The following is a 23788-nucleotide window of genomic DNA, read 5'->3' on the forward strand; positions in this document are numbered from 1 at the left end:
CTACCCGACTGCCCACTAGCATTCAGTTCAGTTTACTTTATTATATCTAAGACAAATCCAATCTTAGAAGAAAAAACATGGTTGTGATATCTGCAGTATAAAGTAACAGATGAATCAGCGCGTCATTGAAATTTTTCTTTTTTTTCTTTTCTTTTAAATTTGTTGTATTAATATATGCAATACATTCCAAGGTTTCATCACTTTTTCAGAGTATGACAACAATATTTGTGACATCACAACATTTCTGTGTACATATTTTAAAACCTGGGTTCATTTTTCAAAGAAAAAAATTAGATTTAGACCTCATCCTAATAGGTGTATGTAGCCTGAGTTACACCCCGCTGAATGTCCCTTCTGACTCCCTTTACAATGGCAAGAGGTTTCTTAGACAGGGATGACAAAGCCAGATGGGTATTCAGGTGTTCCGCCTATCTACTTTCAAAGTATTGTATTGACTCTCCGAAAAAGCACTTCAACACCTCATCTGGGGTAGCAAGCGCTATATAAATGCAAACCTTTTTACCTCTTCTACTCCTTCACTATCCTTCTCAATCCAAATAACTGACTAACATATCCACCACTCAAATTACTTTCATATTTCACTATACTAATTCACCACTAACACCGTATGGGTTCCAGAGTAGTGTGCTATGTGCTAAAAAAAAAACATTTGTCCCCCCATCAGGGGTAGCAAATATAGATGCATAAAGGAAGGTAGCATATGTAGATAAAAGATGCATTAAATAAACTCTGGCTTTCAAATGCTGTTGTACTTTAAATTAGTTTTATGTATTATATATATATATTTTAGATCAATAGTGAAGCAATTAAAGATAAATAGTTATGATAAAAATATTCACTTATTTATGCAGTCACTTATATACATGTTAAAAACATAGAATAATGTAATTATCAGTAATATGTACGTTTGTTAAACAGAACTAATGAATATCTGTATATAACATATTTTTTAACATAATTATTCTACACGTTTATACAAAACAATACACATATATGGGTACATAGCTATAGTAGAAATTAATGCTTATATAACAGAGAGATATGCTGTATATTTCTATCTGTTTGCGTATGGTGGTTATGTGGGGAAGAGCCAATTCTTGAGTAGTTTTCTGAAGATAAGGTGGTTATCTGTTGATCTTATGTTGGGTACATACCAAGGGGTGCCCATATATCTTTAGGGCTGTATTTTATAGGCTGCATGTTGATGAATGTTTCTGCATTGATATTACAGACAGTAACACTGCTAACAAAGCTATCTAAGGTATGTCATGGGTCTTTCATCCAATGCAAGGCTAGCTCTCTCTTAGCAAGTAGTAACAGTATAGCAGAAAGACTTCTAACAGGCTTTGGTACATTGGTTACATATCTAAGTATAGTCATATCTGGCGTATGTGGTACCTCATATTCAAGTACCTTAGATAACTTATCTATTATAGTCTGCCATTAAGTATCAATATGTCTGCATGTTCAAGCGAAATGTAGGAAATCAGCCTGGGGATGGTAACAGTGAGGGAACTCGTGAGGCCTGGAACTGTTGAATTTGTGTAGTTTGGCCAGAGTAACGTATAATCTATGGATTAATATAAAATGTAGGAAATTGTGTTTATAATTCACAGAGATAGTGTCAAGATAGGCACAACATCCCATAATTTTACCAAATCTTTTCCTCGCAGTGCCATTGCCGGCATGCAAAATATTGGATGTCTGCTAATTGTCATCTTATATAGCTGTGATACCTAGTCCCTTGTGTATGCAAGATTCTTACTATCCGCATTGTGGAGGGACAGCTGAAAGTACGATTTAGTAAGTTGCAGGTCTTTATTTGCTTTACTAGGGTTATAATTATGGCTTCTTGTAGTGTGGGTGGTAACTGGCCCTTGGTGAGGGCTTCATTATATACTTTTTGAGAGGTGTGTACACAGGGGCTCGCTATATGTTTTATAGAATTCCGCAGTGCGGCATCTCATCTAAGCCAGGAGCTTTTTGCGTAGCTAGGTTGGCAGTGGTCTTTGAAATCTCCTCTATGGTGAGGAGTTCATTTACAGGTAACCGATCATCATGTTTTAATCAGGCAATAGCGATTTCTTTTAGGTATTCAGCAATTTGTAAGTCAGTAAAGTGTACCTTGCTGGAATATAAATCTCTAATTGTTAATAAATCTTTTGGCGATGTTCCGGTGAGGTCCTGTTTTTCATCACATATACTCTGAATAAATTGGTTTTTAGTGCGGTCCTTGAAAAGCCACGCAAGGGTTCCACCCTCCACTGAATTCCACCCAGGGCATTTACCTTGCCAAACATTTGGGCCTGCCTCTCCTTCCCCATAACTCTCAACTCCCTGTCCTAAGTCTCTCTAAAAGACAACATGACCACGTGTATCTCTGAATGATCCACGTTGTTTGGGCCCTTCATGGGGCGGTTCTCAAGAGCTTTGATTTTGGTTTCTAGCATTGTGAACTAGGTAGATATTGCTTTTAATATTCCAAATAGTTTTGACATGCATGTACCTCGTGCTTCCCATACAGTGGCATATGAATGTACTATCCTCACATTTTATTAGAAGTATTCCTGTATCATGGTAGTTACCCCCACTCTAAAGCCTGGGCCGAATAGCGTGCATGATGGGAATCTCAAGGGACGCTATCGTCTAGAATCAGTCGGGAAGGATACCTACAGCAACACCAGAGAGTGGTTTGACTGCGCTCTGGGGAGGTATTTTTGTTCCGTGATCCAATGCAGTAGATAATGTGAGCACCAGCTCACTGTAGATGACAAGACAAGCCTCATGAACATCTACCAACCCTAATTTGTATCTTAGAGCGCCGGGAGAACTTTGAAGCGAGATATAACATGTCTGGTGCGATATTTTATCACATCTTTCAGAAAATGTAAGTGTCCCCCCCCATATTATCAGTCAATAATTGTTTTGGTTACAAATTTCTGTCAAGTCAAAGAACAAATAGGAGATATCAGTGTTGGGTCCGTAAACATATAAAATATTCACAGGCTGGTCTAGAAGTGGGGCCCGGATCACCCTCTAGGTCTTCGACCATGCTTTCATGTTTCTAATCAATATTTTTGCATATCAGTATGTGTACCCCTCTCGAATAAGAGCTGTATGCAGATATATACTACTGAAACCCCATTAAGCTGAAAATCTACTGGGGTCAGTGTCTCTAAGGTGAATTTCCTATATCTATTCTATAGCTACATTCTGTCTCTCAAGGTACTATAGGACCAATTTAAAGTTCTTCGGATGATCTAATCCAGGATATTTCAGGAGATCATGTTACATCACGTGACATGTAATGTCAAAATCTACCCCGTGTCCTGCCAGTATGACAAAGGTGCACAGCATAGGAAGGGTATATTTCAACATATATCAGTCCCAAGCATGCTTCTGTCTTGGAACGCCTGTTTCCCCTAATGTTAGCCTATCATATGAGCAGGCCCAGACGCCTGACATGCAGAGTTTGCCGAACTCTGTCTCTGTGCACACAGCTGATTTATGAAGGTTTCTCTTCGGGGAGACCTTTCAGATGTTCCCATTATGCTGCTGCCAGCGCTTCTGAATGTTATTGTGTTTCCAGAACGCCTGGGGGAGGCAGGGGTTGGATTACATAAGCGCATGAAGCTTGAAATCTATAAAATCCCTCTTTGAGGCGCAGTTGTCCATGGGTGGTGGTCGCTGTTTTCTTTGCAGACAGTCCTCCACGCGCAGCCGTCATCGGCACGATGCAAAAGTGTTTGGAAGGAAGTCCCGAGCTCCTGTTGGCTGGGAACGTGTAAGCAAAGCTGGGGTCTGAAAGAGTTTCCCAAGTGGAGAAAACACACAACAGAGTTCCCAAGGGATTAGCATTCTCTGACTGAATCCCCTGCTTGGACGTTTTGTTGCCATGTTCCGAGGACGGAAAAACAAGCGCTCTCTTGTGTAAGAGTTGTCAATGTTAGGCCAGGAATGCAAGTTACTTAGAAACATTTCAATTCTGGCATTAATGTGTTTTTCGAGAGTGCACTCATCAGGCACACTAAAGAAAACATGTTTTTGTGGAATGTTGACTGAAGAAACAATACCCCATTAGAACAGTGTTTCTTTCATATTAATTGACTTCATGGTTGTTGTGGCTTTTCAACAAATCACTTGCAATTGTAAAAATGCACTCAATAGTTATATTAAAGCCCCGTGGATTGGATCTGTTAGGACCATTGATTAGACAGAGCAAATGTAGCTTCTATGAGTCTGGATATTAAAAGAGATTTAGGGACATATTTACAAGAACCGATGCATCGGCATCGATGCGTCGATTTCTTGCACTTGCTGCAAGTGCCCTAATGACGCCATGGATGCGCTGTATTTACAATACAATAGGGATTTTGACGCAGTCAAGTCGTAGAGTGACGCAGTGAAAAGTTATACATTTCACTGCGTCAGTTCTGCGTGGCGTTTAAGATGATAACGTCTACCTTGCATACTTTATACCTGGTGCAGGTATAATGTGATGCAGACCTCTACAAATTGACAGATTGGGCCCAATGCGTCAGTTTTTTAAATATGGAGCAATGTGATTACCAATAACATTTTAACTAAACACATCAGCCTGGCAGTGGGAGCTGGTAATTTGGGCGAACAGTGGGGTGGGCACACACTCAGTTCCACCCATCCACAAGCTCTCATGTGCACACCCTTCCACAAGCACACACACTGACGCCAATCCATTCAGAAGCACACACACACATACACATATCCATTTACAAAAACACATACACACACCCACCCATCCGCAAGCACTCACACACACACTTGTACACTCACCCATTCATAGCACGAGCACACAAATACACATACATTCATACATGCATGCACTCACCCAAACATTCAATAAGGAACTAGCTCGCGGCCGTGAAGGAAGGACCTGCAGGTGGGGGTGGGGCAGGAGGGAGAAGCATGATGCCCCAGAAAGATGCTGAGTGCTTCACAAGGGAAAAAACGTGGAAGTGCCTGCGGCCGCCTATCATTAGCTAATGTTGTTATCCATCAGCCAATGAGAGGATGACCTTCCCTAGCTTGTCACATAGTGGGGTGGGGTCAGCAAGCCTTGCTGATCGTACGCCACTCTGTGACGAGATAGGAAAGGGTAGTGTGAGGTATCTTTTGTAGATATAGGGGCGGCTTTATTAATATTCTACGCAATGCAGTGCATCAAGGCAACTTGCTGCTCTTTGTTGCATGAAAATGAGACATCAGTAATGCACCATATTTACAAAGATATGGTGCCTTTCTGGCTGCTTCCTTGTTCTCGTGCACTGTGTAATACTAGGCAGCGAAATGCTCTGTCTTGCATTACCTTGGATTTGCTAAACCACGTAGAGCCATGCATTGGTGGGTTTGCAGGGCTCAGTAAATCCCAGTTAAGTGCTTGCATTGCCTTGCGTCACCTTGCTAGATACAAGGGCAACTCATGCCCTAGGTAAATCCGGCCCATAGTTCATAAACTGAAAGTGCGCATGGCTGACTCTATCAGTGACGCTCCCCCTCGTCCTGAGGGTAAGATACTCACAGGAATTTTCCATGTTGATCACTTAACAACCCTCAGATCTGTGAGAGCTTCAGTTCGGCAAACCATGGTTCATGCTGCCAGGCACCTGCACATTAGCTCAAGTAAAGGAACTTTCTGCCGGACCATCGCATGACCGTTGGACCTTTTACTCAACATCACAGACATTCATCAAGCTTTGGAAAAGGTGAGGAGTGGACCGCAGCGCATGTAATGGTGAGCCGCTACTCCAGTCTGGCATCTTAACTTAAAGCAGATTTGCGCTAAGAAGGATCCTAAACCCCCTTTATGTTTTGCCTCTGAGCTTTATATAGTTAATTTCTCATTTAGAATGTTATTTCTATGTTTTTAATATATCTCTTTTGAATTAATAAGTATTTTCACCTCTTTAAAGAGTAATTTTTTTTGTCACACATGGAGTTGGGATGGGAATGCCCGACTGCATGGGAGACTGGTATGCAGACTTGTGGTTTGCCCCGCAATAGCATTAATTTAGCATTGGTACACGTAGAGGCCTAGGTATGTCCATGGTAACATGAAGGCCAGAACCTGTTCTGTGACCTGGAGTGGAGAGCTACGCATGCACTAATGCAGGCATAGCTCCACTGTCCACGCCCTGGGCAAGTCACGTAAAGCAGTGGGGGCAGCGTACTGAGTTTTTGTTAAGTCTTTAATATGACAAGTCCCTTTTTCCTGTGTCAGAAAAGAGTGCAATCTAGTGACCCATCTCATGTAAAGTTCCACTTTAATCTGAATCCCAGACCTTGCGGTGACATTCCGTGTACATATTGAGTGTGTGTATAAGGTAAATATGTAGCACATGTATGATAGTAAGACTGTGTTTGTGGTGGAAGTCTGAGTACTGGGACTGATAGGGTCCATTCAGGAGGCCTTTGGTTCAGCGTGTCACAAGATGGGAGGTGGGTACAGCTTTCCCAGACAGTAGAAGTGTATTGACTGTATTCTTGTGACTGGAGGGTGGAGAACCAGACACTGAAGTGAGGGAGGATGGAAGGGTTGCTGATTAGTTCTTCCTGACCATGTTGATGTATTAGGTGGTAGGGGTGAGGAGTGGGACTACAGTTTCTGTTATTCAAGATGAGGATGTGTCTTGGCAGGGCCTGCCCTTTTTCTGCACCTCATTATTGCTTCAGGTAGGCCGATGACAGCAAGGAACAGAGATCCCATACATCATTGTGCCCTTGTTTGTTTTGGATAGTTCTGCCTGGTGCAAGCATTATTGCTACCTGCTATGAGAGCCATCACCTTACACAAAGCCTGAGTCCGAGCAGCAGCTAGAAAATTACATTTGTACTGGAACCAATCCAAGCCAGTTCTGAAACCTTAAACAGTGGTTTCACATCCCCTGTTCTACATCCAAGTTCTTCTTCACCAAGGAAACCATTGCTACGCTGACTACTGAAAAGGCTACTGTGTGACCAGGGCTGGTGTCTGTTTGACAGCCAGCCTGCCAGAGGTTAGGACACACCACCTGAAATCCTCATTTTCTGCTGGAGGAGCTGAGGGCCAGCCTAGAAGCTTGCTATACTGCTGCGAGAGGGAAGGGTAGTATCCGGCCCTACAGGAGGAACGTCTGCCCATAAGGAGAAGCCCAACATGTTCCTGGCATAAGGAAAAAGGGAGTGAAGACATGAGCAGCTCATGTTGTGAAGGTGTTACCCAGTCTCCCCAAGCCTCTTCTGCTGTGAACTGTCAAGACTGTTAAGTATCAAGCTTCATTGAGCCATCTGGCCTCCTGCCTTGTGCCCGAGAGATTAGTTCTGCTAGTGTTGGAGCTGAAGACCACTCCTCGCCATCAATGCAGAAGCCTTGATTGGTCCAGAGGCCAGAACTGCTGAAGTTGCATGGTTGCTGATGACCCAGCCTGGAGGCTACACCTGCTGTGTCCAAGTGCCCGCCTGCCCTAGCCTTGAAGGCTATATCTGCAGAATAGTACTGCCTCTGTGTGAGCCAGCAATCCAGCTACTGTGCAGCAGCTTATGTTCCCAGTAAAGTCTCCAACACAGCCCCCACAGTAAGCCAGCCTGTGCCACAGAAACAGGAAAGCTGGATACACATACCCGCACCACCACGACTGCAGTGCCAGTGAGCAAGTAAACACCGGGTCGAACTGTGAGTGGAACACGAAACTGCACACATAGAGAACGCTGCTGCGCAGATTTAAGAGTTCTGCCCAGGTGAACTCGAAGTGTTGAAAGCTACTTGAACTGATTTACGCATCTTGTCATTGGTGCAACTAAGAACTCTGTTGCATGGTGTAGTTTTGGGTTTACTGTGAGATTAAAGTACTTTCTATTAACTAAAAGATGAGCACCGCTCTTGACAATATGGTTTTGTCTGTTAGGAGACTGGTGAGTTTTGAGGTCTTGACCCTGAAGACTTACCTCCCTGAGAAGCCTTTGACTGCTGACCTTTGCTACCTTGAGACTCAAGTGTGGAAAGGTTATAATTGGCCCACTTTTTAAAGCCACAGTAGGAGAGAGACCATTGGCAAACAACCTCAACCACTACGGTCGTGGTCTAGTAGCCCCAGTCTGCCCTGATGTCCCTTCTACGGAGTCTGACACGTAGTAATCAAGATATAATGTTTTATGAATATGTATTGAACACCAATACCTTCGTTTTCTCATCCCCTCTTCTTTTCCCCTTTTATATAAAAATCATAAAAGCTAGGACTTAATGTTGGCTTGTTGTTCTATTATATATCATTGTGATGTGTTATTTATTTATTTAATGGGTTTTAACATATTGATTTGTACACTTACATATTTATTTTAAAATGTTAATTATTGTAGCATTAAAAATGTCAATAGTGCATTTAAACTTTAAAAAAAACATTATTTCTTTAACCTGTAATTAGTTAAATTGTTGAACACCCTGTTCATAGGCAGTCTCCGCGGGATCTGCGCCATCACTAACAAGAGGTTGGATAAGTTCCAATAACGTGAATAAATGAGACCTATCAGGAATTAGTATTTTTTTGAGCGAAAAGTGAAAAGGCACACCCCAGTGTTAAGAAATAAGTCCCTCCCTGGGTGGAATAACGTGGGTGCAGTGCTCTGGGCCACTTTGTGGGAGGCAGATATGTATCAAAGGATGCTCACAAGCAACCGAGTCTACCTGAGATGCTATTTTGATAACTGTAATTATAATATAATGTAAGCTGTTCCTGGGGCTGTTTGGTATCCTGTGTAAGGAGGATTTTCTCCAACAGTTCAGGCCAGAATCTATTTGCCGGTGGTTGGTGTAATGGCAGAGCAAAGCTGAAAATGGTGGAAATACTGTTTAAGGTATAGCAGTGGCACTGGGCCCGATTCACGCCCAAATCCTAAAGAATAAGCGGCAGATTTAGCAATATTTCATGCAACGCAGCAAGACAGCTTGCAGCGCCGCGTTGCGTGAAAGGGAGAGGGCAGAAATGCACCAAATGTACTGAGATATGGCACATTTCTTCCGTCTCCTAGTGTGGCACACTTATGGCTGCCTAGCGCCAACGCAAGCACCCTTGCGCCATTGTGCAAGGGTGCCTGTAAATCGAGCAGAAATGTATTTGTGCAGAAATGGACGCCTTCCTGCACAAAAATAATCTTGACAGGCATTATGTTCTTTGTATGTGTGCTGCTGAATGACGCACGTATACAAAGACAAAGTAATGAGGGGAAATAAACGTATTTCTCTTAGTTACGCCAAGATCGGGGAGGCACACAATTTTGGCGCAATCCCAGGTTTACATACCTTTGTAAATATGGGATTATATAGAAAACTAGGGATGGATAGGTGGGAACGCCCACACTCCACCCATGGACCACATCCCTGCTGCAAGGTAATGCAAGGCGGTAAAATGCACTGTCTTGCCTTACTTTGGATTAACGAAACCACGCAGAGCCACTCAAGCGCTTAGTAAATTCCAGTTATGGGCTTACGTTGCCCTGTGTCACACAAGGACACTGCAAGCCCTCAGTAAATGTGCCCCAAGTGTCTGACATCTCCTCTGGTGATACATTTCCTATGTTCTTATTTTCCTCACTTCCTCCAGCATATCATTCTAAATAACAAAAGCATGCATATCACATTTTTCCTTTCTCCATGTGGAAAACATTTTTTTATGTAAAGAAAAGCCCTCCTAAAATCACCTGGAAAATATTGGCATATATTTTGCCCTTCCATACTCAATTTGCATATTTACCCGAGCTTTTGGTCAATAAAGTTGCGTGCAAATTCTATCTGAAAAATCCCAGGGAATGTTTGTCATTACCTACGAAGTTGTGACTTTATTCATGCTCACTGCATTATCACTGGCCACTCCAGTGGGAAATAACACTATACTTATGACTGGAGAAAATCTACGGTACTAGTGTGTTTTACGCAGTTGGAAGTAGGATTTATGATCAGGAAAATCCTCAAATCCTGATTATCGAAAATCAAAATGTTGAAATTCTAACGTAGTTTAAGACTGCAAAAGATGAGGTACATATGTGCAATAAAAACTCGAGAATTGTCATTGTGTTTTAGTAAACAATAAGGGCCTTATTTAGATCTCGGCGGATGGAATACTCCATCACAAATGTGACGGATATCCCGTTCGCCGTATTGCGTTCTCCATAGGATATAGTTGGCTCGTAATACGTCGGCGAAATATCCGTTACGTTTGTAACTGAGTATTCCCCTCCGCCAAGATATAAATCAGACCCTAAGTTTACCATATGTGGAAGAGGGTGTCCATTTGAAGAAAGATGGCGTAATTTCTGCGCAGGGTGCCAACGCTAATTCTTCTTTCTTTGTATACGTGTTTGTACAGCAGTATTTGTCTTTAATAAGTGTGCATGCCAACTGCTCATGTCACCAACTCCTATCCTCGCCCATTTGGCAGTATTTTATCCTGGGCATCCTGCCATATGCACTTAGCATTCTCCGACTACCCTACTTCTCTGTCGTACATGCACACCGCAGCCCACTGCTCCTCTGGTGAGGTTGGTGCTGTGTAGCTGCCTAGATGTTTTAGTTCTAATTACAATTAGCTCACCTATCTCCCACACCTCCTCTGCATCACTGTCCTACATGATGCGGCCCAAGACAAGATCATCTCTATGGTCACTTAAGCTCACCCAGGGCTGGACTGGCCATAGCGGGCACCAGGCATTTTCCTGGTGGGCCGGAAGGATGAGGACTAGTTTTGTTACAGGGGGAAGGTTTTGCAGCAGTGTTGTAATATCAGCAATATCGGCATATCGCCCCCTGTGACAAAAGCGGCAGCAGTGCAGCTGCGCTTGACACTAGCACACCCCATCCCAGGGCAGGAGACAATCAACAATCCCCCACCCTCTCCCGGGGGACCGGTCAAGCGGAGTTGCCAGGGCTGGCTTCTGTTCCCAGTCTGGCCCTGAGCACACCACCTAATTGCTTCCCACACAGGATCACAATAAATGCAACACTGCCATCAGTTGTGCTGGAACAATTTCTTACTGGGTGTGCTGGCACGGGCTTCACCTCACTAAAATGATAGGGTGGGTCTAAAAAAATCCTGGTGTTACATAAAACGAGAATGTGGCAAACGAGCAAAATTATTTGAGTGCGGACCATGTTTTTGTGGGAAGAAAGAAGGTGGATGAAATGGTAATCGATTTTTTTTGCAAACATATGCATTATGATGCAATATTCTTAAATGTATAGGTAAGTTGTGTTGATTTTTATTCAAAAAGGAGTTATTTAGAAGATACCATTAATAAGTCAGAGTGGTTTTACTCGTGTGCACACATGTGTAAAATAAAAGTGTATTTTTTCATCCTACTTCAAAACTTGTGCCCTACCAAAATCCACAGTTAAAAGGCCCAAATGAGCCTCATTTTTTAAAATAATTGAGAGTTTTTAAATGGATTTATTTTCATTGGCGCTGAACAGTTGTCCGACTCGGGGGCTGTCCAGGGTATCAGCTCACTACAATTATAATCCTTCTAAAAAAATCCTGATAATACCCAACGGACGACTGCAGCAAATGGCCAAAAGGGGAGAGAGTGTTTGTGGGAGTGGATGAGATGGAAGTCTCATACATTTTTGCAAATAGGTGGTTCGGTGGCTCATTGTGATGTAATATTCCTAAATATATGGATACATTGTTCCAATTTATATTCCAAAAGAGGTATTTAAAAGAGGTAATTAATAAATCAGAGTAGTTTAGCCCAAAAATGTGTATTGGTTTGTTTTGTCACCCTACTTCGAAACTTGCCTTCCACCACATTCCACAGTTAAAATTCTCATATTAGCTTAAGTTGTATTTCTTTTAAACTGTAAAAAGGAGCTTTTTTTAACATTGGTATCTTTCACATGTCTGGTTCTTTCATCCTCCACAGTCCCTGATCACAAGAGTGATAACCGTGATCAATGCCATCGCTTTGAAGCCACATAATGTAAACTTAGGTATATATGACAACCAAAAATACAGTGGCTTGTGAAAACCTGTTTTTTGTTCTCGTGCTCTTTAAAATTGACCTTTCACTGCATTTGAAAAAACAGCTAATGCTGCTCTGAAAAGAAAAGAGATTGAAAGACCTCATTGTTTTCCATTATCTTTCTGATCGGCTCCAGTTCTGGGGGTGCTGCAGTACCTGCCGCACCCCTAGTCCCATCACTCTGGGCTTATTTCTACATTGGTGTATTTCATCTACCTCATTCTTTCATCCTCGAAAGGACCAGGTCAAAAGTTTTTTAGCAAATGCCATCCCTTTGAAGCCACCTAATGTAGACTTAAACATACTTGACAAGCTAATGTGCAGTGCTTTCTTAAAGGTTGTTCTCTAGACTCTCCTTCATTATTACTGACCTTTCCCTGCATTTGTAAACAGAGATGAGATTACAAGGCTACATTGTCCAGCATCATCTTTCTGATCTGCCGGCAAGTCTGGAGGTGTTGCAGCACCTGCTGCACCCCTAGTTCCTGCACCCCTGTCTGCCAGGCATGCACCCCCCACCCCATGGTGCAGCGTGCAACCTACCAAAAATGTGCTTCAGCATTCCAGAAGAAGATATGAAGCAATATGTAAATAAGGTATGACGCGCTACATAAATGCCACAGCACAATACATTGTCCCTTGCTCTCTGTCCTAGGTACCCGCCATAACTGATTCCTGCTATAAGGAAGATGTGTGTCGGGGCTCTTTGTTATCCTGCGCATAGAGGGTGTGGCTTCGCAGATCATGCTAACCAACCCCTGAACTTCTTGTAGTTTGTAATTGTATACCCAGGTTCTGAGGGACACAGGGCAACCCTATTATATTGAATGGCCTTATTTACATGTGGCTGGCAGCGGTGGTTTCCTCATGAGGGAGGAGGAGTGTTGCCCCCGCCCTCTGCCAGACGCGCTAAAGCCATGTGAATTATAAAATGGCAATGAAATTACTTCATTGCGATTTTATTATTCACAAAGCGCCCACAGCTGTCAGCTTACCCAGGATCTGCCGGGATGACGGAGGGGCGTGTCCTCTGCTGTTCGGAGGGCTGGTGATGTGCTGGCCTGACACTGCAAATTGCGCAAGTCAGTTTGGCCAGCCCTCTTGAGCCAGTCAAAGGGACATGCGCACTTTGCAGGTATCCACCAAGCTGTCTAAAATAGCTTGGTGGAGACCAAGGACAGGCCTACAGGGCCTGAAGGAGCGTCCAGACAGGACGCTCCATCCAATCCAGGCGCTGCAGTCATGCAGCATGAGAGCAGCGTCTGGACTGGTTGGTGAAGTTTCCACTTCCACTGGAGCCCGTCTGAGCCACGGACTGCGAGGACATGGAGGACGCGGCATAGGTAAGTGGCTTTATTTTATTTTTTATTTAATTTTAATGCATCCGAGTGTTTTTAAAAGTATTCTTTGAAAATGTATATGTATTGTGGGATGTGGTGGGGTACTTTGCTCTCCCTACCGCTTTTGTATGTCACCTGCCGCTCCTGGTGGCTGGTCCTCTCTTGTGATGAGAAAGATGAGCTGGACATTGTATTGTATTCTATTGTAAGTGCATTTATATAGTGCTAACTACCCCTGGCGAGGCATCGAAACGCTTTTCGGAGAGTAGCACGCTACTCTGGAACCATAAAGGATTAGTGTTGAATTAGTATAGTGAAATATGAAAGTAATTTGAATGGTGGATAGGTTAGTCAGTTATATAGATTCAGAAGGATAGCGGAGGAATAGAAGAAGGAAAAGGGTTTGCATTTATATAGCGCTTGTTACCCCTGATGGGGTGTTGAAGCGCTTTTTTGGCAAGTAGCACGCTACTTCGGAACCCATAATGGATTAGTGGTGAATTAGTATATTGAAATATGAAAGTAATTTGAGTGGTGGATATTAGTTATTTGGATTGAGAAGGATAGTGGAGGGATAGAAGATGGAAAAAGGTTTGCATTTATATAGCGCTTGTTACCCCTGATTGTGTGTTGAAGCGCTTTTGTGGCGAGTAGCACGCTACTCTGGAGCCCATTAAGGATTAGTGGTGAATTAGTATAGTGAAATATGAAATTTGAGAAGTGGACATGTTAGTCTGTTATTTTGATTGAAAAGGATAGTGGAGGGATAGAGAAGTGAAGAATTCAGACTTTTTTTTGGGGAGGTCATAGCAGTAGGAGGAGGCTTGGGATGAGTAAAAAGGGATGTGGAGTGGTAGAGTCAGAGGGAAGAGTTTATAGAAAGGCTTGTTTTGGGGGATCGGTATAGTAAAAGAGTTGTCAGATGATGAAAGGAGGGGTAGAGTAGTGGAGAGTCTAGAAAGGGTTATTTTGACATGATTGATTGATGTACCGATGTATCCCCATTGAATCAGAAGCACAACTTTAGCTCATTAAATGTGTTGTAATCAGGTTGTTGTATAGTGCTCATTAACAGGGATTTTCTTCCTCTCCCACCACACACTATATGGTACCTCATCTGTTGTCAGTGCTGAGACCTTTAGGGGCAGGTTTACAAGCCCCATGCGCCACATTTACACCACCGTTGCGTCACTTCTGTGACGCAGCGGCGGCGTAAACCATGCACCACGTTGCGCCTTATTTATGACATGACCCATCTAGGGAGATGCGTCACGTTGTAAAGCCCTGCGCCACATGAAACCTTCATTAGGTTTCATGTGAGCGTTCCGGCGCAGGGTGGGCGTTCCGGCGCAGGAACGCCTTGTAAAAGTGACGCAGTGAAATCTACAAGTTTTCACTGAGTCACTTTTACGTCCATGCTACGTCAAAACCCTGCGCCTGCTTGAAGCAGGCGTAAGGAGTGACGCAGCATGTTAGGCATAGGGCGCCCCTGAGCATTGCTGAAGCTGCGTTGCGCTTGCGACACGACTCCAGCAATGCGCCGCCCTTACACCACATGATGCGACACGCATCGCCCTATCCTTGCGCCACGGTGCACCGCATTGTAAATGCGATGCATTCGTGGTGGCGCAGGGAGGGAATTGCGTGTCGCATCTTTTCTGGCGCATCCCTTGTGATTTGCAGAGATGCGCCAGAACTCGTAAATCTGCCCTGTAACCTTTTGCAGTTCAGAGCTAAGAAGGGATACTAGTGTTCTAAAACTGTTCTTGTCATCACAAGCCCATTTGTCGTGTGCAGAGCCTTTCCTCTAGAGGTTTCCTTGAAATGACACTGTTACACTCCGACTGAAGTGCTGCCAAAGTAAGGAGCCAAAAAGTCCCTTTCTCCTGTTTGCTACGCTACTGAGCCTATATAAATATTCTGGTGGCAGAGCCATTTTTAGGTCTTGCTTGACAGCGTCGCTGTTTGAGACCGATTATTATCAACACTTTAAATATAGTAGGTTGAGGCTTCACTAGAAAAGTCTTTCTTTCTCACCTATTACAATTGTCTGTTTGCTGTATCATTTGGCCCTCTAAAAGGGGCTTCTGTACAAATAGAACTGTTCATCTGAAAAATACATTCAATCATCACACTGTTTGTCACATTTAGTTCTTTAACTCATAGTTGCATTTCTTCCAGAAAGTAATCTGTTTTATATTTTTCCCCGCAGCATTGACAAAGCCAATATGTTTGGCTATAACATGCTGAGTAGGAGGCATGCAAGTTAGGAATGAAAACAGTATTTGTGCATTCCTTTGTTACCACATTAAAGCCAAGCCTATTGTGTTTGACAAAGCTTGTGTCCATTTGCGGAGGTGGCTGGTAAGGGCACCTAATTAACAATCTCTTCTCTGTGCTCTGCCTAAATCACTACTCACATTAGGAGCTCAAGCAACGCAAAAATTATAAACCCCATCTAAAAGAATTGTTTTACATGATAGCGCGTTTTTCTGGGAATGTATATGTCTTAGTTCCCCTGTTGTGATTAAGGCAAAGTGGTGTGTGTTATAGGAGGCCGCTGCCAGGCTGATGTCCTTCAAGATTTCTTCCTCGCTCACTCCCCTAGGTAGTCAGACATGTTTTGTCTTCAACCTGCCCTCCTCCATGTTACAGGCAGGCAGCATGTAATATAGCCTTCGAGCCTGGCTTAGCGGGCTCCATCGGCCATTAAGGGCCCACTCCAGGGACAAGGGAGCGGGCCTTTAATTGCCAGTAGAGCCCGCTACGGAGGGCCTCTAAGGCTATTAGAACATTCCGCCACTTGAAGGCACAATGTTCTAATTTGTAAAACAAAGGCCTCACGGAGCACAAAGGGGTTGACATCCCCTCAGGCTCCATGACGGTTTTGTTCACAGCAACAGCTGTAAACAAACATAGTAATGTTGATGCTCCGGGCTTCCACCAGCCATTAAAAGCCCAGAGTACTCCATTGTCTTCAAAGGAGCACTCAACATTCCAATGTTCTAATCCTGGGTAGGACATGTGATGTTCCCTCAGCACATCAGACGACCCCTTACATCCCTTCTTTGAAGGCATCCTTCTCGTTCCACCACGGTGTCCAGCCCAGGAGTAAAGATGCAGGGCGCAGTGTTTAAGGGTGGCTTCCAGTGGCGATTTCCCTGTTGGGCCTGAATGCGTCTGCAAAGGCCGCAGGGCTGGGGCTCTGTCTCTCAATCATCAGCCGTACTAATGGGGTAAATTGAACTAAATCTGTTCTGTCATAACTTAATTAATATGCTGTGCTAACTCCACCCATGCGTTTGCCTCATGGGCAGCCCAATAGGCTACGGACAAATGCTGTTTTCTATCGATTTTAGCACAGACAACCTAAATGGATTGAGCAGACTCCACTTCTGCATTTCCTCCATGATAGTTTAAGCGAGGTGGGGATAGCTGCTCCTGTGTTTACCCAATAGTGTAATCAGCAGGCTGAAGTAACTACAATGCCTCATTTACTTGTGGACTACCCAGCAGGTTATGGGCCAATTCCCCCAGTTCCAAGGCCACCCAACGTGGAGTTTCTCCTTGCGTTTTAAATCAGTAGATTGCCCAGGCCAATTAATTTGCCAGCCAATACATTTCTGTGTAGGGAAGTTGTAGCCCTCCCAATGTAGTTATCATATGAAATTTGGACATTTGTGTATCTGTCTCTCTACCCCATAAAAGGTTCTTCATTATTTTTGTCAATTATCGGTATGATTTCTGCTGGCAACTTTAGCGGCATCATACCTAATAAATAATGAATCCTAGGCATTATTATTTTTTATAAAATTTGCCCCATAGTGAAAATTGTAATGTAGACCTTGTTTCACACTCTCCGGACATTTTATCCAAAAGGGAGCCACATTGCCTTTAATTATATACACTAGTTCTCTGTTTAAACAAATTCCAAGGTATTGAGGGCATGTCTGTGGCTACCGGAATCGTGCTTTGCTAAGCAATCCTTTTCGTTACACCTGGGTCATGGTCAGAGCTTGGCACTTACACCAATTAACTTTATAACCTGAGAATTTTGAAGAGTCATTTGTCACCTTCATAAGTGCCAGAATAGATGCAGTGGCTTTCAAAGGGTGACGGGATGCCATCTGTATAGTATCAGGCTTTCTGTTCACCCATGGCTACATGTATGTTTATGTTATGTTAGGGTTTTATAAAGCGCGACAGCTGCCCCAGCTAAGAGGCATCCCCTGCATGTCTTTGCGTATAGCAATAACGTGTGGGTCAATCGCCAATAGAATGAACAAGGGCGACAAGGGACAGCCTTAGATCTGGAAATATGGAGATAAGAAATCAATGCAACTTACCAAGGCTTGTGGGCAGTTGTAAAGCCATCAAACCGGCTCTGTAAAGGCGTTACCGAGTCCGATCCTCTCCGTAGTGCTAAATAAGTGGGTCCACTTGACGTGGCTGAATGCTTTTTTGGCATCTAAAGAAATAATGAGCTTGTCTCATTATCATTCTTCCCCTACAATAAGAGATGTTATAACTCCGCAAGCGATTAGTAGGGGATCGCCTGGGCACAAATCCTACTGCGAGGGATGAATCAGTAGTCGGATTACCTGTTTCTGTCTATTAGCTTAGAGTTTTGCTAATATCTCCACATCTAGGTTAATTAGAGAAATGGGCCTATAATTGGCACATTTTACCTGATTTAACAAGGAACATCTTAGCGCTATTTAATTCATCCAGCATTTGATTTCTGTCATATGCCTTGTTAAACACTGCTCTGCAATTCGTTATTTAGGTTCTTATTTGTTTTAAAAACTCAATGTGTAGCCCATCTCCCCTAGCTGCTGTATTTGTTGATATATTATATATTATATATTGCTTTTGCTTGCTCCTCTCCTCAGCAATATCTTCACCTAATGATAAACAATGTTTATCTGCGAAGCATGGAAGAGCTATATCGTGTGTAAGTATCTCTTCTTTAATATAGGTATCAGAAATGAATGCAGTGGCCAGTAGTTAATAGAATGTTTCTAGCTCATTTGTAATACGTATGGGATTGGTCAGCAAATGACCACTTTTGTTTACAATCATAAGTGTTGTTCCGAGTGCCTCTTCCTGTTTCAGCAGTAGGGTTAGTAGTCTGCCCGCATTTTCTCCTCTCTCATAGTGGCGTTGTTTTAGTCTAAATAAGCAGTTTCCGTTTGTGATGTGCATATGGTATAGAAGGATAATTGTGTTTTGTGTGGGGAGATGTGTTATAGTTCTGTGTAAGTTGCTGCGTCAGAAGTTGTAATCACTTCACTCCTGGTGGTCTATTCCTTCTGAGTCTGGCTGCCAGTGGTGGCAGGTATGGATCGGGAGGGGCGGGGGTCGTCGCAGCGAGGAGGGGAATATATATAAAAATAAATATTGCCGCGTCTCTCTGTCTCTCCTCTGTGTCAGACTCATCCTAGAAGAGGAAGATGGAAGCACCCAGGCTCCCCTGACCAATCACAACGCTGCAATGCAGCGCTGCGATTGGTCTGAGCTCCGTTGTTCAACACTCAGAACGGGACTGGGGGCCTGGGCATGTTCTCCACCCAAGCTGTAATGCAGCCTGTATGGAGAACACGCAAAGTGCGCATGACTGTTTGGCGAACCTGAGAGGGCCGGCCAAAGCGTCATGCGCACTTGAAGTGGGCAAACCACTTCTCCCCTGTCCTGCTCTGAGAGCATAGAAGCCCCACCAGCCCCGGCTGCATAGCAGCAGGAACTAATAAAATGATAATAACATTGAGTTAATATCATTTTATTTTTCCTGTAGTTGCACTGCTTGAAAGCAGTGGGGCGACGCTCCTCCGCCTTAGCGGAGGAGCTGCCACTCCTGGCTGCATCTGCTATCAGGTCCCCTCTTGGACATACCTTTCCTCCCCTACATAGAATTTGTGTGAAGGTTATTGATCCATTATTCTTGCCTAGATATGTTTTCAAATAGGAACAATGTTGGTCTTTAGTTTTGGGCTCTAAAATATCTAGCAACTTTCATTCTCCATTGTCAAGTTTGATGTCTATCAGATTGCGATCTGATGCACCATTCTGTATTTTGGAGGTTTTCAGCAAATGCATGGTTAAACTTGCCAACAGCAGAAAGAAGTCATGTCTTTAGCGTGTTCCATGAACACATGAAGTGAAAGTGCAATCCATTCCACAAGGGTTATGGAGCTGCCAGGTTTCTGTATGCACCTGATTGGTCACTTTTAGAATACACATATCTTTGGAGTGTCTAGTGTCAGGTCTGCCCATTCTACCCAAATGTGGATGTGATATAAGGTTCCAGTCTCCACTATCAGAACTTTTGTATTGCCGAATGAAATCAATTGGGGAGAAATGGAGGACAAAAATCACTTTTACACCCAACAGATGCATACACCGATCCCACAATTAACTCCACTGACTGTAATTTGAGTTTTACAAACGCGACCCTCCGTATGGAGTCTGTTCAGGTGTGCAGTATCCATTCTGAAAGTGGTTTATGTATCAATAGTGTAGCCCGTCCTTTCCGATGTTCCAGAACAGATGTATCTGGGGCATTCTCTCCTACCTGTGTACATACCTAGATCACGTGGCCCACTCAATCTCACCGTAATTTCTCGCTTTCTGCCTTTGGAATGTAATTTCTATTCAATGAAATGTGTCAAACCATTCACCCTAAGGGAAATCACCTTTGAGGGTTTGATGGTCATAGTGCCTATGTAAGACAAGGGAATCACAGAATGGTGTTTAATTATCACAACTGTTAGATATCAGTGGGCATTGCTGCTACTTAATTCCAATAGGGTATCTGGGTCTTGCCATGTTGAACATGGGCAGAAGAGTCGGTAGGTTCTCACAGTCGATTCTCTCACAGTAAATGAAAAGGACCCAAATAAGAGGTCTTCTGCAATGTTAGTGGCTCTCTAACTAGCGACAAGGTATGAGACAAAATAAGAAAATTAAAACTAACAACAAATAGTTATAACTTGGGGTGGCTCGAGGGGTTCTAGCACAGCTTGTAGGACCAACCATATATTGCAATGATATACCTGTTTGCCCCCACTTACCACTTCAATAAACATTCCCCATGCACCACCAGTATTTTCTCACTACAGGCCTGTACTATAACCATGCCTATTAAAAAGAAATGTGTATACATGTAACTTACATAATATTGTTTATGTATGCATGAGATCCTCAAGCTTACAGGCAATAACAACAAGCTGTTCTCATTTGCCTTGGTGATCTAATATTCTATATTACAAGGCAGCCGGTTTCAGTAACGGGTCAAAAAGAAAGAATCTTACCCCGTTTTGTGCCAAACACACATCCGAAGAACGTGCAGCAGATTCACCATTAGGACCCTCTCCCGTCATCTGTTAATCCTTCAAAGATGATCTACATGTGCCTCTCGGTGCAGCACTTCTTTTGGTGGTACCGGTTTCCTTGTGTGAAATGCTTGCAGTATTCTCTCCAGTCAGGATCTTTCATCAATTGTCAGTCTTAGGTGCTCCATGTTCTGGGTCTTTGATAATGTTGAGGGTTCAGATGTCAAGGTATCCATTCTCATCTTGTCGAGAGCATCCATGAAATTTTGTAGATCACCTGGGTCCTCATATACCGTAATTTTCCCATCCATCATAAAGAGCACAGAGGCTTGTATCAATAGGCCATTCCATATCCCATCTTTATTTAGGTGGGTTCGGATGGTAGGAATTTCTTCCTCTTCAAGTTAGCCTCTTATGAAAAGTCCACCAAGAGAAAGACTTGGTGCAATCCATATTGTTAAGAGCCATGTTTTTTGGCTGCTGCAATAGCTTGGTGAGCCTGTTGATAGCATGAGAAACATGTAAATATTGAAATTGGACCAGATTGGGGATAAGTTGATTTCAGTTTGACTCTATGGGCCCAATCATGACTTTTGGCAGAGCACTGGCAGTCGCAGTCGTGCGGTGGTGCAAACCGCAGTGCCACTTCGCTGCTGAAAGTCACCGCCACCCGCCAGCCTGCAACATTACTACTTTTCAGTTGTCTGGTGGGTGGTCGGCATGGCAGTTCCCCCTGTGGTGTCCTTTTAAAAACTGTGGTACCTTTGAAAAAGGCACCGCAATGGGAACGCCTCATAAGGTTCCTGCACTGCATGGACTCGAAAATCCATGCCATGCAGGAACCCTTGTGCATGCACACACATGGGGCACATGTTATGCCCCCTGTGTGCATCCACATGTGGTGGAGGCACAAGGGCCTTTGTATCCTCTCCGCAAGGGTTTTCACAGCGGTGGAACTGCCATGAAAACCTTGGCAGAGAGAAAACTCGGAATATGCTTGGCGGGACCGTGGCGGTCCAGCCAAGCATATTGCGGCCTCTGACCGCCGCTCCAATGCCAGGGAATGGTGGTTCCCTGGCAGAAGCAGCGGCTCGACTTCTCAGGTCATAATCAGGTAGTCTGACAGCCGGTGCAGCGGTGGCTGGACTGCCACGCCACCACGAGTCTGGCGGTCCTCAGACTGCCAGATTCATAATAGGGCCCTGTGTAGTTTGAAAGTCAATTTCCAGAGCTCTGGAAGAAATATTTCACGAAAGGCATCTCATCTTTTTTCTCTAGCCTCTCTGGTAACGCTAAGATTCAAACATTATCCCTTTTGCTTCTGTCTTCTTTATCTGTGATCTTTTGTCGTAGGCTCCATATCGCTGGGCCTCACTTTGGACATTAATAAGTCTTCTCTTCATGTCCTCCATTCTGGTTTCCATACCATTCAGTCTTTGGTGGAAAGAAACCAAATGTGTCCTCAGAGACTGCACCTCATATGTCTTAGACACTGCTCTGTCAACTGAGCCAATAGCTCAATTTCTACCATTTCTGTCAAAAGCATATCTATCACAGAAGCAAGGAGTGAGGTGCTGTCAGCCATGTCTAATAGATGTAGTTTAGCTTTGTTAGAGTTAGCTACTGAAAAGAGCAGTTTGCATGCTGGTATCGTCTTTGACATGGGTAACAATAAGCAGATTGTGACTATTACCAACAAGGGCGGCTCCTCCATGTCTGCGGAGGAGCGTAGCCCCACTGCTTTCTCGCAGTGCGAGAAGCAGAAACATAAAATGGTGTTATAAATACCATTTTATGTTTCTGCTTCTCGCACTGTGAGAAAGCAGAAGGGCTTGGTTGGGAGCGGGCGGGTGGATGGGCCTGCTCGAGGGCAGGGATAGAGTGGCTAGCCCAATGCTGTGGGTCCTGACTGTTTGGTTAGCCCTCTGGGGACGACCAAACCTGTCATGCGCACTCACCATTTTCTCCATGTAGGCTGCATGCTGCCTACATGGAGAAAATGCCCTCCCCATAGACGCTTGTGCGGTCGGTGTCCCAGCCAATCACAATGCTGCCATTGCAGCGTTGTGATTGGCTTAGGGGAGGGAAGCTGCCTGCTTCCTGTTAAAGGGGACAACTTAGGACCGACGACACGGGACCGGGCTGGCGAAGGTAAGTTAAACCTACCCCCACGCAACCCCCCTCATGCGACTCCCTCCCTGCGCCCCATTCCCACACCCCCACCCGCGAGTCATGCCAGCCGCGACTGATTACCAATAGCAAAATCTGCTCAGATCCTTCTTTTTGTAATATCACATCTCTTTGCACAATCAAGATGTTGTTGGTGAATAGCCAGGGAGGCCCTAGGAGTTGTTTCCCAGTATTCCAGTTCGAGTATTATAGGTGTTGTAATCCAGTCTCAGGACAGACTTTTTTTATGAGGAGTAGATCCAAGGTATCAGTAGGTGCCTTTTTTGTATAAAAGAGCTATATTGTGATGCACTGGCACTGATCAATTTAGCCCTGTAATGTAATAGAATAGGTGATTCATTTTAATTATTATTGTTGACAGCAAGGCTTGTACAGCTCAAAAATGGCCACCACATTCCTTAGATAGTAATACTCTGTCTTTTTTTATGAGGTGAGACTCTTATTAAGAATATTGGCAACCATCATCACGCAATCAGGCTCCGGTGGCAAACATCAATCACCGCTTGTCCTGCTGATCACCTCACCACAGGTCGTCAACGCTGCCATTGATGCTCTTCAGCGACACGACCTGCCTCCCTCAAGTAGGTGTTACATTATTTGTATTTGTACGCGCCTATTTCAATTTTTGATATTGTAGTTCATTCTGCTTCGTGGCAACCTTTCTGATCTGTGAGAGCCATCAATCGATTATGTCTGTTGTTTGATATTTGGTTGTGTGTAGTAGAGAGTTTGCTTTCTATTTAGTGTTAAAATGGTTTGTGTATTTTATTCTGTTAATTCGAAAGTAAAAAGAGTTGATCGTGGAAGATGGTTGTGGCGCCTTATATGGAGGGCTGTGCCGAAGGACTTCTGTTAATTGGATTCCAATGCTCGGAGGACTCATTT

General features: G+C 43.8%; 1 long non-coding RNA gene across 1 annotated transcript in view; it reads left to right on the forward strand.

Annotated features, from left to right (window-relative positions):
- The window catches only part of LOC146862215 (uncharacterized), a 252049-nt gene extending 228602 nt beyond the window's left edge, over positions 1–23447 (forward strand). Inside the window, exon 4 of the long non-coding RNA XR_014978394.1 lies at positions 23334–23447. This is a non-coding gene — a long non-coding RNA (uncharacterized LOC146862215). The remainder of the gene's footprint in view (positions 1–23333) is intronic.
- The last annotated feature ends 341 nt before the right edge of the window (positions 23448–23788 follow it).

This window comes from Triturus cristatus, chromosome 2_2, assembly GCF_964204655.1.
Source record: "Triturus cristatus chromosome 2_2, aTriCri1.1, whole genome shotgun sequence".
In the NCBI taxonomy this organism is placed as follows: Eukaryota; Metazoa; Chordata; class Amphibia; order Caudata; family Salamandridae; genus Triturus; species Triturus cristatus.